This window comes from Sitophilus oryzae, unplaced genomic scaffold (genome assembly GCF_002938485.1).
Source record: "Sitophilus oryzae breed Bouriz unplaced genomic scaffold, Soryzae_2.0 scaffold_1351_pilon_pilon, whole genome shotgun sequence".
In the NCBI taxonomy this organism is placed as follows: domain Eukaryota; kingdom Metazoa; phylum Arthropoda; class Insecta; order Coleoptera; family Curculionidae; genus Sitophilus; species Sitophilus oryzae.
In genome coordinates this window covers 183792-203243 of record NW_022146006.1, presented here as the reverse complement: position 1 = coordinate 203243, position 19452 = coordinate 183792, and positions in this window count along the sequence as shown.

Below are 19452 nucleotides of genomic sequence, written 5' to 3'. Positions count from 1 at the left end.
ATTTATATAAGTTAAACAATAATATCAGTTATCCATTATTATTTCAATTTGAATCAGTAAAACAAAAATTAAGTGTTATTAATAGAAATAATGGAGGCTATTTTTCCCATAACAAAATAATATATCTAAGTTGCTTATAAAATAATATATCTAAGTATGGCTTTACCCATAACAAAATGATATATCTAAGAGTATAAAGACAAGACAAGCTAAGACAAGCACAAATTAAGAAACTAAATAAACTAGGTCTCAACTAGCCACCGATAAAATAGATCTCAAAGTGAATTTAGCAAAAACTAGTAAGAAGTAATATTCAAAGAACTAGTACAGAAAAGACAACATTCGAAATAGTAGAAGAATATATTTTTTTATCATTATTTGGGACAACTAATACACAGCTCGGGCACTACCAGAAATCAACAGAAGAATTAAGTTAGCATGGAATACTTATGGAAGAAACTCAATTATATTCAAATCTAGAATGCCAATTTGTCTAAAGAAGAAAACATTTGACCAATATGTACTACCAGTCTTGACCTATGCATGCGAAAACTGGACATTTAAAATTATAAAGAAACTGCAAGTCGCACAATTTTCAATGGAACGAAATATGCTGGGAATAACCAAGAAAGACAGTATAAGAATAGCGCCTAATCAAGACCACAGAATTAAATCCCTCAAGTGGCAAAGGGCAGGACACCTGGCAAGAAGGACGGAAAACGGACCAGTAAAATTACCCAAGAGGCATTAAGAGACCTAGAAGACGACCAAACCTGAGATGAGACCATAATATTAGGAAATTAGCAGGGATAACTTGGGCCCGCATAGCCAACAATAGACAATACCCAACTACAAAGAGAGTATCCAAATATATGAGGGAGGCCGCACCATAATTGGAAATGGATGAAAAATCTGAGAATGATTATGATGATGATAAAAGCAAGCTAAACTGCATCTATTACATTAATTAATAGATAATAGTACAGCCGAGTTTAAATTAGAACCTATTATAGTTGTCTAGTCTGTTTGAAAATGGTAGACTAGGTAGATAGATGGTAGATTCATCATTGAATTATAGAATTATTTTCAGTCAAATGTACCTATTACTGGCGGTTGACAAGTGTCAACTGATTGATAACAGGCAGTGATATATCTGACCCTCGATCTGACCGTTACGTTGCGTAAAATTTTAAAATTATAGACAGTGTCAGCTCAATCACATATTTTATATCAGCTTTCTAGTCGTTCAACAACGTATTTTTCCTGATGTTTCAGTACAATGTAAAACAATTTGAACATTATTTTTGAATTGTCCAATTCAAATTTGAATAATATTTAAATATACATAAATTTAAAAGTTTAATTGGTATATTAATGGGTTATTGTATTATTTGTCTACTCATTTTAGATATACTTTTTATTATATATCTTTAAAATGCGATTTAATGAATTCTTAAATGAATGTGTGTTGTCAACCTTCACGTCGTCTGACCCCATTTTCTTATCTCCTTTAATTTATGTAATTTATAAAGTGATAATAAGCATTGGTTTTAATGTAATTATGCATCAACTTCGATATTTTGGGGTTTTGACTCGGTTTTATCTCACCTTTGTTAATTAAAATCCACTTAGGTATTAAGGTAATCTTCAGTTGGTCCATCTCAAGCCGACGTTAAGATAACATAACTTTTTTATGTTAATTGAAAGATAATTTTTAGTTCGTTAATAAAGGTGTTGATTTAAGAAATCTCAGAGTGCCATGTTATTATTAATAATTAATGTAATATAAAGTACTCAGGATTTCTGTGAAGTCATTGTGTAATTATATATAATTTGGCGTTAGATGCTTAATGGAATTTATTTTAATTATGTACTAAGTGCATTAAGGTTATTCAGAGATGTAGTCAGAGCTACAAACTCACAGAAAACTTGAATATTTTTTTATTAAGTCATATTTTTTAAGACTTAAAATTTAAGTAATTTTCAAAATGATTTGTGATTTAAATCTTTATACCGAAATAGAACTAGAATTAAGTCATTAAAAAAAGACTTAAATCTTAGAACTAGACTTAAGTCATTAAAAAGATTTAAGTATTTTTATAAAAGACTTAAGTCAGATTTCTATATATTTTTTGATGATTTTTCGCGTTTCCTTTTAGACTTTAGTCGGCAGTAGATAAAAAAACAACACTCACTACCACCAGCAAATAAAAAATAAAGTTAGTTTTTCGGAACCGTTTTTGATTAGTCATCGTGTTACGCGTGCGTAGTGAGTCTGTTGTCTTTCAAGTGAATCCACGACCCCGTTATACAGGGTGCTACGAATTCGGGGTACGAGCATTGGTATCTAGGTAACAGTAATAGATACGAACATGGTTAAATTTTGGACAAAGTTGCGCTTTGGGATGTTCACCAAGACGCAATCAAAAAAGTTTTAAAAATTTCAAGGATTGCTGAGTTTTTTGGAAAAAACGGATTTTTTTGAAAATCAATTTTATTTTTTCCTGTCGTTACTTTTTAGAAAATCAAAAAATTAATTGCACATTAGGGCTATCTGATAGTATTTTTATATTTACATATTAGCTGATAATTTGTAGGATACAGAGGCCATCTTAATATTTTTTAAATAATGATTTGCATTTTTTATTTCAGGTTTTGAAAGAACTCAGTCTCCTGAATACATATATATATGCCACACTTTATACTTTTTTTGTTGATAACCAAACCAACCAGACCAAACCAAACCAAAAAACTTTACTTTTATTCGTTAAGTTCATTTCTGACCTAGAAAAAGATGGGCCTTCCAAAAGAATTATGTAGAACTAAACAATATCTAAGTATCTAACTATTGAAAAATACACACAACTGGTATTAAAATGTGTTATATTTTGAATTAAGTTTTAAATCATATCTTGATCTAAAAATTCACATTATCACATATTCTAAAGAAATTTGCCCCAAAATTAATTGCATTTGAGTTTTATATCAATACAATTTAGCCAGCTAAATAAACCAGTGAGATTTATCGTTCTATAAAAGCGTGTAAATAAAAATTCCCCTCAAAAATACACCAGTACCATCGTTCAATGTACACAGAAAAATAATAAATTTTGAAACCTGTACAATTTACTTCAGAGAAATTGTACGTAGCGGCGGCGTATTATATGTCCTCGTCGCGCAGGCATTCCATCTTTTATAATTAGTTTGAGCGAAAATACAAGTACGGGTTGCTTGTAAAATAAATTTCGCGTCGTCGCCGCTGACGTAACGGCCTGCTAATTACAAACGACTAGCAGGAACACGGTCTTGAAACTTGAACTCTACGCCAGCTGTTTTTTCAGCCTTGCTTTCGGCTGTTGGCGAATCAGGAAATTCTACAATATAAACGTATATAACGCCATTTTATTATAATTACCTGGTAATTTTATTATTTCAATTTACGTAGCTTAGAATTGTTATACGGAGTGGTATATTATACATATTCTGCAGATAAAAATAAGTTAAAAAGTTGGTATAAATTTATGTCCTAAATTACTTGGTTTGGGAGATACCTCGGGAGATGGATATAGAATGTTTAGGAGGGTGAATTAATCATTGTGTGTTCCCCTTTCTTGAGTTATAACAAGTTATAACTCATCATACAGTCTCAAGGCTTTGACAAAAGTCAGTATCTGAAACGGCTCCAGAGAGGCCAGCTCTCCATCTCCAACATCAGCCGTGCCAAAGTTTATGGCATGTATGGTTGTCGTCTCGGCGCACTCAGTGATAAGGTGTTCTGGTGTCTCCCAACTTTAGGTTCCGTGTACTTATGAAACACTGGTCACACACGTCACAAGTACATGCAAGAGGTAGCCGATGCTCTATGTAGAGTATGACACTGTAAGAAGAAGATATTTGTATAATTGCCTGCACTTTTGGTACTTAAGATAGTGGAGATCTCGTTGAAAGTTTCCGGAGAATAAACGAAACTTAAAAAGCAAAAACGAGCATTTATCGAGAATTTTTATCATTAGCACCAATGAGAGGAGATGGAAAATCAGTTACTTTTTAAATTTTGTTCTGAAATGTTTCGTATTTTCTTATTATTCTGTAGAAAAACGAAAATGTTCGAGAACAGAAAGAAGCAGCGAAATTAGAGAACAAATAGGTATTCAATCAGTGACACGCATTTCCTTTTCAACATATTTACATAGATTATGATTGAGACAGTAACATATTCCATTAATGATTCAGAAATTCGAAAAAAAAATCAAACAAAATATGTCGAAAAAAAAATTTAATTGAAATTACTTGTGTAAGATAAAATAAATACATATATTAGAAAATGGCAGCTAAAAATTATTCTTCATTTACTTCTGAATTAGCTTTCTGAAATTTGTTTTCGTCCTTGCTAAATTTATCTCACTTTCTGATTCGACTTCAAGACTCGGGCCCATCAGATGCATTATCATGCTAACTTATAAAAATTCTATTTTTTGTTCCATTTTTACATTTTCTACCTTTATGACAAAAAGAACAAAACGAAGGCTGGAAGCTATAGAGATGGATTTTTGGAGGAGAGCAGAAGGCAAATCAAGACTCGAGCGAATAACTAATGAACACATAAGAGAGATTATGAAGTTAAACATACAATAGTGGACGGGATAAAGAACAGACGTCCGAACAGACACCTCCAAAGAATGGCAGAAGTAAGAATCCCAAAGCAAATCATCTATACTAATACCTATATAAAATCCTTAAGTGACTGACATACTGATTAATCACGATCCTGCTCAAACCACTCAACGTAAGAGGCTCAATTTTGGTATACAGGTTGATTCTAGGGTGTAGAGGTTCGATAAGAAGGGATTTTTCGAAATTCCAGTTCGAAGATGGTGAAACCACCCCTCAAATATTACAATATTTTTTATTTAAAAAACGGTCAAGTTTCCGAAAAAACGCTTAAACACGTATATTTTATTTTGTTTTTTTACATATTTTAAGATTTTTTTAAAAATGTATACAGGGTGTTTCGAAAAATCTGGTCATTGTTTAATCACGATCCTGCTTAAAGCGCTTGACGTAAAAAGCTGATTTTTGGAAAACAGATTGGCTTTAGGGTGTAGAGGTTCGATAAGAAGGGATTTTTCGAAACTCGAATTCTAAGGGGGTGAAACTATCCCTCAAATATTAAAATATTTTTTATTTAAAAATTGGTGAGTTTTTCGATAACGAGGGGTTTCTCGAATCTCAAATTCCAAGAGGGTGAACACGCCCCTCAAATATTACAATATTTGTTATTTAAAAAACGGTTAGTCTTTCGGGAAAACGCTTGGACAAGCATAATATATTTGTTTTTTTACATATTTTGAAATTTTTTAAAAATCATACAGGTGTTCCAAAAAGTTGGGTAATTTCTTAACCACGATTCTGCTTAAACTGCTTGACGTAAAAAGCATAACGGATTTTTCGAAAGTCAAATTCCAACGAGATGAAACTACCTCTCAAATATTACCAAGTTATATAATAATATCGCCATATTGTTTTTTCTCTTCTTGTTAATGGAGATTCTTGCTTTGCTTTATCATCACCATTACAAATGATTAATTCGACGCGAACGAAGTCGCTGGTACACGCTAGTAAACTATAAACCTGCAGGAAGAAGAAAACCGGGTAGACCGAGAAGAAGTTGGCAGGAAAGGATTGACACTTTTATGGAGGAAAGAGCTCTCGGCGACGGTGCATGGAGAGACAGATAGACATGAAGAGATGGCATCGGAAGACGTAGAACGTTTTAAACCAATTATTATACAGATTATTAACTGGACAGTTACTTATAGGGGTACTGCCTATTGAGAACGCATGCACTTATAGGGCTTTCTGCCGACTCGTCCCGTCGCGTCGTCTATCGATGAGCGGGCCGAAGTTGCCCTATTTCAACCATAAAGCTCTTGCCGCTAGTAATAAACAAATTAACAACCTGTATACCTTTATAAACTTTACTGTCTTTTATTATTTCGTGAAATCTTGAATACACTAAACATATATTGGAATAAAATTAGAACGATATTGCAACTGGTAATAAAAATTGGTCTGAAATATAAGTTTTTATTAAGATTTTCTATTAAATCGATTTTATGAAACAGAGATAAGTAGGCAAACGATTCTTAAAGTTGATTTCCGGATTTTTTTAATCATACAATAGATATTGATTTATCCCCTAATACACTCATTTCCGATATCGAACAACTTCACGTCAGTAAACGTTAGACCGTACCCTTAATTTATCACCGTTCCACCTTCCAGCTAAGATTAATTTATTTCGAGAAAAGACGACTCAATTTCCATTCTAACAATGGTGCCGCCATTGTTCCGCCGGGAATTTATATCTTTTCTCTCCAGACGTCTGTCCTCGCTCCAACAGACTTTCTCAGGGAATAGGGAACAAGGGTAGGGCAGCTATCCCGACGTCCGAAACTTTTCATTTGGTTTCCTTCACGTTCCCTTGACGTTCCCGACCCCTTGCCATCGTGCCACACCGACTACCAGCTTTTCCGAAAAGATTGGTCAAAAGTCCGTAAAGTAATGGAAAGGTTTTTACAAAAGACCAAATGAAAATAAGGACGACGAGCTGTCTAGTATCTCATTCTACTTCTGTTCGTTTTAAAACGTTAATATTATAACTTTAATTCAAATGGAGATATTTATTTTAAACTCTAAATCCATTTTGGCCAATCATGTTAACATCATCAACAGATCCTATTATAACTCTATTTTAAATCCAAATCTTAAAATAAAGTATATATATTCGATACCAATTAAACTTTTAGTTACGTAATCGAGGGCGCGATTTTTAAATTCATTGTTGCCAACCATGGACATATTCGGTGCCGGGCTGACTAACTGGAATTTAAATTTCCCGCTGGAGATTCAGGTGGTAACTCTGCTGTAAAAAATGTCAAGTTGTCACATTTCATATATATTTCCTGACATTGTTATTCGTTATGACACTTTAGTTTTGTATTACGAGTTTATGGTTTAAATGAATTGTGTTTTGATAGTTTTAAGCTTAAAATTTTTACTAGCAAACCTTGTAGTCGAACATTGTTCTCTTTAGAACCTCTTTTAGTATGAAGTGGGTACAAGATAGCTTAATAGCTGTAAAAAACTCATCGCAACTTTATTAGAATATTTTGAACGGGAAAGCAGTAGTAATGGCCCTTTATGTCCCTTCAGTGCCGTTAAGGAGGTGAGTTTTGTCGATGTAAATAATAACTGTTTATATATTTATAATTAATTTATTTTTGTTTTCTAAAATATTTTGATTAAAAGAAAATATGTAAATGTGGGCAACGCTGTGCCGGTCAAGCTTAATCACGTGACTAAAAGTTTATTTGATATGAACATTGATGATGGTGATCACACTAGTTTTAAATGATTTCCCGATGTTGATATAGTTAGCGAAACGTACTTCTATATATTCAAATGAATTCTGTTGGAATAATGTTATTGATCTATATAATTCTATTGAATGTGAAACGTTTCATTTGGTTTTCTTGCCATCAAGCACCGGGTTTTCCAAAAAAAATCGTCAAAATTCGTAAAGTAATGCAAAGCTTTTCAAGACAGGTTTTATAAAAATAAAGACAAATCTGTCTAGTATTTAATTCCAGTTCAGTTCGTTTCAAAACATCAGTTGTAAATACCACTGCGTAGAATCCAAACGGAAATCAGCTTGTCAGTGGCTTTTTACTAGCAAAAGAAAAAAATTACTAGCAAAAGAAGTTTACAAAAAAAAACTTTGTTAACTTTTATATTTCTCTTCCAGTGGCGAACTCTTTTCTATTATTATAAAAGTTTTTGAACATAAATTATTAGACTCGTACCTTATTATATGTATCTTCAAATATAACTATTGTTATATTTCAAGATCATAAATATTTAAATTTTGCTTTCTAATACTTCTTCATAAAGTAAGAAAATATAAAGTTATATAAACATATATAGTTCTACTCATTGCGTTCAGGTAAATAGAAATAATTTAACATTGAGCGTTAACTTAAAAGGTATAATAAAATTATACTTTTTATACATCCTTTCCGACATTTTACATACCTATTACCACTTAATTGAAACCAGCTGATATTTTATTTATAAAATAACAACAAAATATACAGTAAGAGGATCGTTTACCAATATAAGGTTCATTAGTTGAATACATATTGATGTTTGAATAAAAACAAGATCCTTAACATCTGCCTTTTATGCTAATGAATGATTCAAGCAATGTGGTAAAACGGTTGTTATTTAATTTCTCTTGTTTCATTTAAATTTAATAAATTTTGATCACATATGATGCAAGGAAATCGAAACATTATAGCTTCATTCAAAACCTCGCAATTAGTGGAGAATAAATTAGTAGTTTCAATTAGACTTTATACTTTTTAGTTTACGATCATTCACAATGTTTAAAAAAACACAATTCAAATTAATAGAATATCCTAGCAACAGCTTGTGTTTCCATAGAGAAAGCCTAATATTTAGCTTATAAAACAAAAAACTTTTGATTTATAACCACAATTTCTCTTGACGGAAGATAATCAAAGGCCAAAATGACAGTTCTTGCAAATTTTGAAGTACAATTTGTGGAAAAGTTAACAGTTTGATAATTTTTTCTACTAATTGAAAATGTCGACCACTAATTTTGACGTTCTGAATGTTTACATATAAATTAAAGGAACAAACTTCTACGCTAATTGAAACCACTAATTTATTCCACTAATTGCGAGGTTCTAAATGAAGCTTAAGTATTTTAATATAAATTAATGTAGTAACACTAATTTCCTTCTCATAAAAAAAGTCAATGTAAATTTAATTTTTGTTCTTCTATTGAACAAATCTAAGACAGATTCATTTAATTCGAATATCTTAAACAATAAAACATACGTACCCATATTGCATTATTTAAGAGTAATAGAAACTTCCTAAATGGAAGAACGGTAATTTTTGGAGATATACAAAAGTTTTTATTTCGCATTTTCCTTTTGGAAAAGATTATTCAAGGACCGTAACGTAATGGAAAGTCGTGGAAAAAGCACCGGTTCGAACAAGCGCAAAACAAAACGGAAAGAATGGAAATAAAAATAGGAGCGCGAGGCAAAATAGTATTTCTTTTTGGAACAGGTTAATGTTTCATTTTTAAACATCCGCAGACAAGAGAAACTCGAGAACGAAAACTATTCGGTGGCGGCGTCGGGTTTTAGCGAGTTTGCCTGTTTTTCATTTTAATGGCAGCATGTATGGGTCAGGTTGTTTCCAAGAAAATAGAGGATATCGCCAGGTGAAAGTGGATAAGGGAAAAAGTAGAGGAAGAGAATAAATTGAAAACTATGCTTAAGCTGAAATTAGTTTCTTTGTCCTTTGAAGACTTTCCTTAAATATAGATTTAAATAAATATTTAATAAGGAAGTATTAGTTATGTATCTATTCCATAATAATATTAGCAATTATTTCTTAATATGTTTTTAATAGTATACTTTAGAATTACCTCAGCTGATCTTTTCTAGAAGACTGTGTTGACTCTGAATGAGTATTTAAGATTAACAATTACAAGGTAATTGATGACTACAATCGCAAGCTGTACCTTCCTCATCCTAAGCAATCCTAGACCCTTTATAATGGAGAATTAATGTTTAAATTAATGTTGTCTCCTACTTTACTAAACAACACCGTATTAAACCAAAAAAAACGTTTAACTTGGACTTTTTCTATGTATATCGCATTAACTGTAATCGCGATTGTTAATCGTCAATGATTTGCAATTATTTTATTATTCAGGTAGACACTAGAGTTTTCGGAACCGGAGCCAAAGTTTACAGAATAAAATATCAGAACCGCGATTGACCGTTTTTTCCGCACTTTCGGTTCTAACTAATTTTTGTTCAATGATGGTGCATTCGCCAATCAGAAATCAAGGGATTGTTTTATTGGTTTTCCAAAGTAAAATCAATAAAAAAATGAGATTTTTAATAAAAATAATATCAAATTATTGTCAGTAAGTTCATCTTATTGTCTCAGTCAGTCCAGTATTATCAGGCATGAGAAAATTAACATGAATACAAACATTTACACACAAAAAAATATTAATAACTTAAAACTCACATCAAACAACATAAACCAACTTTACTAAATTTGGGAAAAGCACCTTAAAATATTGAATTAATAATGCAAATACATATATATTAAAACATAACAATAAGTAATACATTCAACCAACATTATACTAATAAAATACAAATAAATAATACAACTTAATAAAATATAAAATTATTAAGTAATCAGTCATGAGAAAATTAACATGCAACGCAGAAAACAAAACACACAACGAAATTAACAACACAAGCGAATAAAACACTAAAAAAAGATAACTAGGTAAATTTACATGAAACAACTAAGCTAGCGGAGCTAAGAAAAAATAAATTAAAATAATTTTGATCTCAGTTTTGATATTTTGAAATACCTACCTACTGGATAATGAACACAATTAAATTTGAATAAACCAATGTTCTACCAATACCAACCAGAAGAAATAAATCCAGATAATAAATGAATAATGGAGCATTACACTGCTTATTTTATTTATTTCACCTCTTATAAATTCAAGAACCTGAACATTAAGCTCCATGAATTTCTAAAATAAACTTCCGCTACTTATCGATTACAGAAGGTAATGAAATTAATAATGCCTAAAGAAGCAGCATTTATTTTCTTTAAATCGGCCTCACTGTCTTTAAAAATAGTGTTTCTCAATACTAGGAATATTTAAGTATAATCACTTTGTCATTTTAACTGAATAGCAGAGCAACTATTAATTTGAAATTATGTGATTTGTAGAGTCATTTTTATTTTAAACAGATATTTTAGCGTTTTTATAATGCACGCCATTAATCCATTAACGAATAAATGTACATTAGCTATTTTTAAATAGTAAAACAAAAGTTTTGCTTCATTTAATTATATTACTTGACTTTAACCATTATTGCGTATCATAAAATTTATAAATAGAAATAGCCTTGAGTTTACTAATGCAGTGTATAAACCAAAAAAAAGGTGTCAAACATAACAGACTATTAATCATTTTAAAATGATCTTTAACATTTATAATCTTAATGTATATTTAAAATTTTCCGAATGAGATATTAAAGCAAATTTAATCAATCGTGTTATAGGTAAAGTTTCACGTGCTTTAGTGCCTTAAATTATTCAACCAAACTGTTAAACATAAATCAATCAGTCAGTAAATTATATAGCCCGAGGAAGTCATATAAAACTTTCAATTTACTTGATATATTTATTTGCAGCTAAATTCTAATTATATTGGTATTGGTGGATGCGTCGGTCTTGATATAATAGTCATTAATTATTATTTTTTTCTCGCATGCTGTGTTTGATTTATTAATTAAAACAATTAAACGCTAAGTTATATTCAATTATGTACAATAACAACATTATTCCAGGAATACTTTTAAAGTAGATATTGTTTGCATTCTACTATGTATATATTTCAATTAGATATTTTTTATTAGGAATAAATACACTCACATGCAAAAAAACGCAACGGAGAATTTTTTCGTCAAGTTTAAAGTGTTTTTAGCCTTATTTTCGATTTTTTTAGCAAACTGTATATAGTTTCAGTTTTTTATAAACTTTAGTATTTGGCTTATTATACAGGGTTAATTGAAGGGTTGTTTTTTGCCCTAAATTTAAAATACCCTGTGCAGTCATTTCGTGAGTTGCTTTTCCTAAAATATTATTCTTCGATCAGAGCCATGTCTTCTGAGCATTTTCTTTTTTGAGTCATGGTTAACACATGCCTTGGTTAATTTTTAAGAGCAAAATGTACTTGACACCAACAGTTTGGTGGCAACAACTATCATTACTTAATGATGTTATTTTTTAGTATCACGAGGTATCTTTGGTGACCATTGTCGTAATTTCATATCAACACTGATTATAACTCTATTAAAATATAAAAAAAGTTAAAAAGTGATGATACAGGCTTGGTTTTAATAAATATTAATAACACTAACAAAACTAAGGATAATAAAAAAAAATAACTGTAATAACTAAGTGTACAAACAAACAAAAAACTTACAGGTAAAAATATTCTAATACGTTGTATTGGTCCCCCCGGCTGCTATAACTGTTAATGAGGTTGCAAATATATTGTGTTATGTTTTCCTATTCTTCAACAAAATCAATGATTTTCGCACAATCTTCGACACTAAGGACTATATTATTCAATCGTATACAACAATAATCACCAAAGCCACCTCGTTATTATGAAGACATCAAAAAGTAACGATAATTGAAGAAATTCCAAAATGAACTCGTTATATTATCGTTACTTTTTGATGTCTTCATAATAACGAGGTGGCTTTGGTGATTATTGTATGTGTTGACATGACTCAAAAAACAAAATATTCAGGAGACATAGTTCTGAGGAAAAAATAACGTTTTAGGAAAATTCGCTAACGAAATTGTCGCACCAGGGTGTTTTAGAGATAGTGTAAACAACAACTCTTTGGTTAACCATGTATAATAAGACAAATATTAAAGTTTATAGTATACTGAGTTTACGTTGATATAGTTTGCTAAAAAAATCATATACCTATATATTCTCCATATTTTAATATTCATCCTATATTTCGTTTTTTGCGTAGCTTACAAGGTTTATTTAGCCTATATTAGCAACTAAATAAATTTTATGAATTACTATATCTCTACAAAAAATGTACTTCACAGCAAGTATTTTAAAACTATGTGATTATGGAGCAAAAGTAATATTAAGTATTTTGGCACAAGCATGCGTCTAATTCATCCAGTGTTTCCTCATTTCCTGTGTTTGGTTTGCACCAAAATATCTCCATTTTATAAAAATTGCAATAGAATTTTATTGAGCAGCATTCTCCCCAAGCACGCGTTTGTAGAAATAGATTTTCTTTGACTGGTTTCCACGAACTGGACGTCTCTGCATCATAAAACCTTTACGATCTTTTATTTTAACAGATGTGTTGGCGGTTGTATGCAAAATGACTTTACGCTTTAATGAACCTGTATGCTGTAAAAACGACTTCAGACAAAAACAAAAGAGTTTTCTCATCCTCTATCTTCAAGTAGTCGTTAAATTCATCTCTTGCTCTTGAGGTAGGAAGACGAGGCTGTAAAACCTAAATTAAATTCAATTCTGGGAGAATAAATCAAACAATATGTAAGTTAACTGTACTGTAAATTAACAAAAAGGAAAGAAAATACTGGTTTCTTATTGACAAGGAACAGTTATTTGAAAATAAAAACAGATATTTAAATAATTCTCAGGAAGTACAATTGTATTCGAGTTTTCCTCAAAGGCATCGTGGCGTGAGATCAACTAGGGTCGTGGTATTTTTTCGAATGAATGGAAATTATAGAGATCGGGCATGGGCGTGAACAATTTGCTATGCAGTGTTATGACCGTCGGGTATTTCTGCAAAATACCGCGAATGGGGCTAAAAAGAAAAACAAGGAAATAACGCTTAGAAAATGTTCAGTGTATTCGAGTTCGTTATTAATATTGTTTAAACTCAAATCCTTTTAAAAAGTTTTTTTAAAATAAATAATGGAATGGAATGGAATTTATATGAAGAAATAAACATTTTTACATATGTCCCCGGATTGTCTTTACAAGAGGACAAACTTTTTTATTATTGATATTTTGAGAAAAACGCATTCTTCATAAAAATGTTCGCTTATTCTTAGATGGTTAATCGAGTTTATACTTTTACAAGTTTCCATACCGTTTTAGAGAAAATTAAAAAAAAAACATGAAAATATAAATACTTTCCCAGTCCTAAAAATCAAAACGCGTTTCTACGGTAATATGATTTCGTGTTCATTTTTTGGTAGATTGTTAAAGATAGAATTTTAATTAATGTTATCTTTACTGCTATTTTAAAATGTTATAGAACCACAAACTTTATTTAGTTCAATGGTAGGGAAGAGGTGATAATAATTATCGGAGAATGTAATACAGGACCAACAGGAAAAAAATTACGTTAATTTACAATTGATTATAACCATCTATCAAAGAATGAGATCGAAATTATATTTCTATAGAAAGACCTTTTGATTTTTAGGACTTAATTTAAACGGTATGGAAATTTGAAAAAGTATAAACGTTATTAACCATTTTAGAACATGCAAACAATTTTTATGAAGAATTCATTTTTTTCATAATGTCAATAATATAAAAGTTTTTCCAATCCGGGGACATACTGTAGAATGCATACGTCTATGAATTTGCTGCACGTATATTAACAAACTAGGTTTGGAATTATTACCACTTCATTTATTATCACTTTTTCATATATACTTTTCATATTTCATATCACTTCAGTATACTTCTCCTAATTATTTATTACCTTTGTTATAGGCTATTTTTACCCGTGTTAGTGTTTCTCAATATCCATGTTTTAGTTATGCGTTTACTTATGAGGTACATATAGATACTTATAGATTACATATTATCTTAAATTTGTACTAAACATAGGAACTGAATGTCAGTAATACTGATGGATAGAGAATACTCGTTAATTGAAGGAAAAGAGTCAATTAGCGATATTCCTGAAACGAAACCCGTCCCGGATCTGCGTAGGAATATCATCGAGCAGTCATGATTTTTTTGTGATAAAACTACCTGTTGAGCTAAAGCCGGCTCTACACGATGTGGCAATTGATCGTTGGACATATGAACCTATGCCAAATGTTGGTTACAACGTCGGAACCAACGTTGGACGCATCGTGTAGGACCGGCTTTAATGAAAGAACCGACACAATATAGCGGAAATATAAAATTGGCAGATTGACTAAGAAAGCAGCTAGTTCATATTATATTTTTGTACCTACCTACTCTAGTTTATTACCGTAGTAGTATTATAGACTTAATAATTAATCACGGCGAGGAGAAATAAAACCAATGATTGATATCACCCAACAAAAACAACAAATACTAGAATGAGGCAGAGAGTTGCAATTTTGTTAAAGAATCGTTGGATTATTCCCATCCAGAAGAAGTTTCCGAACACTACAACTGGAATACTAAGCGGACATTTCAAACTCAATACACATTAACAAAATGAAACTAATTGCGAAGCTACACTGCAAGAAATATAAACATACAGATGAGAGGGTTCTGTCCATTCTGAGTGAAGTCCAGCATGCTTTGGCTGATTTACGGGAAATACCCTTGACTCAATCCTTTTGGATTGCATTTAGATCATATCACACTATGATACTGATACAGAAACGTACATCGTCATCAAAATTTTAAAGTTTATACCGTCATTATCAAGCCATTTTCATCATTTTAGATTGCTCTTTTAACATTGTCAGCAAATTATAAAAAATGTATTTATTTAGTGATAAAAAATATCTGCTGATTAGGCTAACTCGATTGGCGAACCGTGTGACCAAAGTGGTAAAAGAATATCTTGATTTAGTCTAGTAAATATTTTGTATTATAAACAAAAAAGTTTAATGCAAATTGCATGTTACAAAATCAAAAATCGAGTCACAATCATCAAAAATTAAAAATAAGTAAATATTTCAAATAAAAGTAGATAACTTATTATTTATGGCTTCAATCTCATTCTCTCTTAGTTTATATCTGAAAAACAATAGGACGAGCATATGACAAAAACACTGTTTCGAATTAGAATTTACCAATCGACTTTTACGACGTATCCATTCTAATAACGTAACAGTACTTAGATGTTCAACGTGCACTAAAATAACACATAAAACCGTCCCCAGAGACGGAAAGAGAAACGACTTTATATACCCACATTCAGGAAAAATGCAATAAAATACGACGGCGTCGCTAAAATATTAAAGTTTCGGCCTTTTTTCCTTATCCTCCGCCCCAGTCTGAACGGCTGTAAAGCAGTTTTGAGGATGAGACGTAGTATATCGCTCGGAGCGATAGGCGCGTCTCTCAATATTCGCCTACCGTTTGGCGCGATGCAACATGCAGAAGGGTGCATATCTGAACACCCTCGAGATCCGCCACCCTCCCGCTATTCACAGTCGCAACGCTGTATTGTCTGCACCGTACGCCCCAGGCAACGCAGGAGTTTTCAAAGCGTACGGCGCGAAATAATTCAGAATGAAGACTAATTATTGTTAACACTGGGAGCGTACACACCGAGATAAGGATTATACAATTAAGAAAGGAATACGAATCACGAAGATGATATGGCAGAGCTCATTAGTTTGTTTTTATAACGTACAGTAGTATACCAGTAACAGGCTTGTCTTTGTTTTAGTATTCTAAAGAAATCTGCTAACGAGCTTTTTTTATTTGTATCCGTTCCATCCGTAAATTTTGCTTTTATTTCGTTTTTAAATAATGCATACTTAGTGCTTTAAATGCTATTTTAACTTTATAGCAAGTTTACTTTCTCTTCTGTGTACTAAAACGTACTCAAAAATTTAAATATGACTTTTAAAAATAATTTTTTATACGAGATTTAGTTAGAGCTGTTAGTTAGCCCAGTAACGTAGTTAGCCTTGAAGAGTAGTTGATAGATATATTTAATTAAGTTTGCCTATTAACATGTGCATTAAAATTTGCCTGTGTTATACTTTCTCTGTGTGAGAACATTAAGTGCGACTACATGCCTGTGTGGCATATTTTCTGTGTGAGAACAGTCTGTGTGACTGGCCTATGTGGCATATTTTCTGTGTGAGAACAGTCTGCGTGACTAAATGCCTTTGTGGCATATTATTATTGTTTTTAAACTAGTATTTTTATGTTGGAATATTACGAAACTATTCAAGTACCTGTCTAATTTTAAATTCACCTCATTTTAATAATAACTAGTAACATTGTTGCTCACACCATTTTTTTTTATTTCCAGGTAGGTCATCTCGGGAGCCAGGCCATACAAGACTTTTGTTGTTATACAACATTTGTCCATTTGCGGTGCCAGTGTAAGGTACCATTCATTAGAATTACTTTTATTTTATATTATTAGTTGGTATTTTATTGTACAACATTCACTCCAGTTAAATTAGTTTTATAATTTTTATTTTTGATTTGACCGCTTGGAAAAAAATGTTAGCCTTTACAGTAATAACATTAATGGAATGATTTAATAGTTTGGGTATATTTATATGTCTTGCAGATAACAATACTCATGAATCTGATAATAATTTTAATAACTTAATATGGACAGGAAAACATCTCTTCAAATTAAGATGTTTTATAAAACTTTATTTACTAAAGTTTTTAAGGTTTTAATGTTACCTTTAATGATCAAGATGAAGGTCCAATTTAAATTATATACCAACTATTCTATCTTAAGGAGACCAATCCTCTTTCTTTCTCGACGATCAAGATCAGTATCATGCCAGACTCTTTCATTATATCCAGAAATTCTAGCTTGTCAAATCATTCTTCTCCTTTAACAGCCGTCCTAAAAATTTATACCTCTTTATTGTCATAGTTCCTGTCCCATTCTCTGCCCGTCTCTCTAGCACATTTCTTAGCTGCAAACTACTCGACAACGACCCATCCAGACATCGTCTACGACTCATTTGATGGCCGACTCACTTAATAAACTAATGTATTTAATACGTTAATCCAAACAATATTAATATTATCTTTAATTTCCAATATGAAAACCCAATTCAAAAAGTTTTCCATGTAAAAATTATCAATCCTCTTCCTCGACAATCAAGATCAGTATCGCACCAGACTATTTCTTTACATCCAAAACTTCTAGCTTGTCAGATCATTCTGCTCCTTTAACGGCCATCTTAAAAATTTATACGTCTCTATTCTCATAGTTCCTATCCCATTCTCTGCCCATCTCTCTAGCACTTTTCTTAGCTGTAAACTACTCGACAACGATCCATCCAGACATCGTCTACAACTTATTTGATGGCCGACTCACTTCTTAAACTAATGTATTTAATCCATTAATCGAGAAAATATTACTATTATCTTTAATTTTCAATATGAAAACCCAATTCAAAAAGTATTCCATGTAAAGATTATCAATCCTCTTTTTTGACAATCAAGATCAATATCGCTCCAAACTATTTCGTTACATCTAAAACTTCTAGCTTGTCAGATCATTCTCCTCCTTTAACAGCCATCCTAAAAATTTATACGTCTCTATTCTCATAGTTCCTATCCCATTCTCTGCCGGTCTCCCTAGCACTTTTCTTAGCTGTAAACTACTCGACAACGACCCATCCAGACATCGTCTACGACTCATCTGATGGCCGAAAAATAAGAATAGGGCGCGCGACGACTTGCATGCGATATCGTGAAAGTCGGCGTGCATTCGTGCCAGCCAGCAGCGCTGCGGCGGTCGTCGCTTTTTAAACGGCTATCGTAAAACGAAACAGCACCGCTCTTTGTCCTGTCTTCGGCTCTAGCTTATTCTTGGAGCCGAGCAGATCGAGTCGTGCATCTCCCCCAAAGAGAAGGTAACCCTGTTCGAGTATTTTTAGAGTGTTCGGTTGGCAACCGTGACCTTAAGGCAAATTCTTGCATAATTCTAAGAAGCTTATGCAGAGATAAGTATGCTCTTCTTATAAAATTATTTTTTTTTTGAATTTATCATATTGCTCAAGAAGACTTTTCTAATTCAATTTGAATTCTATACATCTTAAGCTAAAAGTAAACAATATTTCTCTCCAAGTTTTTTTTTTCTCTTTTTGTAGCTAATGGTATACTAAGCTAGTATACCACTGGTATGTACTAGTAGTATTAACAGGTCAGGAAAGTAGCAAGTTGATACAACCAGTCAACATACTGATGTAAAACTTCTATGGAGCAAGGTATGCTTAGAATAATAAAGTGGAGGCATAAGAGGATAGAGGGTAGAATGAAATAAAAAGAAAAACCAGATCCATTGACAGAAGTTATCTAGTGAGTAGGATGGACAAGATAAAATGCCAAAATTACGGAATGGCTTACAAGAAGCATTGGACTGCAATATTGGAAAACAGGACATGCAAAATGCTCTAATACAACACAAAAACGAAATACTGGACATAAATGAAGGAAGAATATGTAAGCAAGACTTCACCATCATTAACGCAAGATTAAAACTTCGTATGATAGTAACAATGATGGTATTTAAATACTCTCTACATCTACACTTTTGTGGCGGTTTCATTTCTGGAAAAGGCTGAATCATTAAGCTTTTTTTGATGATTATGCTTGAACACCAGTGGAAAGTTACAAAAAGTAACTTATAGATTTTAGATTTCTATCTTAGTGACAAAATGCGTATCCCTTTTTTCAGAAATGATGATTAGTCAGTACTAGTCAATACTAATTATTATTTCTGGAAAAAGGCTACGCATTTTTACCGATATAATTCAGGAAGTGGCTAAAATGAAATGGCAATGGGCTGGCCA